Raw genomic sequence first — 1,219 nt, 5'->3', positions numbered from 1 at the left:
CCCCGCTTCAGTCTCTTTATCTGAACAACTCTCCCGGCTCATAATAACAGCTCGAAATAGATTAAACTGATCTTTTAAAGCGATTTGTTTGCACTGGGCTGAAAATCCTGCATTTCGAATGCTGCAAGCATCTCAGAGTGCTCTACTTGCTGCAAGCTGGAGTGTAGTGATGTGAGTCACCTGTGAAACGACAAAGCACAATGGCCACTCTGCTCGCTCCGGTGTGACCCGTGAACCCGCTGAAGAGGCTCATCTCTCAGGGCACAAAGTGTAGCAGCGCTAGCAAACTCAGAACATTTAGAGACCCCAACAAATGCTCTAAACGTTTTCTTAGGGCCGGAACAGATTTGTGAACTGAAAGTACAAAGATATGGTTAAAACCTCTCTCTTTTAGTGTGCTAATGACTCATAAGTAGCTGAAATTATGCTTATATTGCAAAATAGTCTTCTGTAATTTAGGATTTTCCCGCACATTGAACACCGCGTCTATTATTAACTGTGTGGGAGGCTACATTCCAAGGTTTACATTTATAGTTCATTATTTCTGCCGTGTAAAATTTCCAAGCTGAGATGTGGTAAAAGCCCCCTGGCACACAGTGTCAGCAGGATTCCATTAGTCAGCTTTTGGTGACTTTATATGCCTGAACCTTTCAAAGTAGGACTCCACATTCATTACCAATAATGGCTTCAGTCGGCCCTGACCCAGCACAGGAAAGGGAATGGGGCAGAGCAATTTACAGTTTGCTAAAAGGTTCCCTAACATAATATCCAGTTAAGGAGCATGTCAACAGATACTTGTGTGCGACTGATGGCTCATGGTGAAAGTGGAGTTATATCGTACTAATGTGTACTAACAGGAATATTTTTTATGAAGATCTTCTTTGAGTCTGTGCCACTGAGACAATTGGGATGCTATTCATATCATTTCTTTCACACTGTTATTGGTGTAAGTACGTGTTGCAGTTAAAAATGGGAATTCAGACTCAGGTTGTCAATGGATGGAGCTCGTCTCTTATGCTTGTTTGGTTTTATCAAAGCAGCTCATGTTTTTCATTGACATTTTGCCTACATTGCCAGTCTGAGGTTTACATACATTCATTATTGCCATTGATACCTTTAATGTGGGACTTTGAATGGTTCAAACTGTCCCTTTGTGCAATAATATAACGTAATATTGCTTCAGTTAATTTTAAAACTATCAATTTGATGCACAGGCTTG

This window comes from Poecilia reticulata, linkage group LG22 (assembly GCF_000633615.1).
Source record: "Poecilia reticulata strain Guanapo linkage group LG22, Guppy_female_1.0+MT, whole genome shotgun sequence".
NCBI classification, from domain to species: Eukaryota; Metazoa; Chordata; class Actinopteri; order Cyprinodontiformes; family Poeciliidae; genus Poecilia; species Poecilia reticulata.
This window is presented reverse-complemented; position numbering follows the sequence as displayed.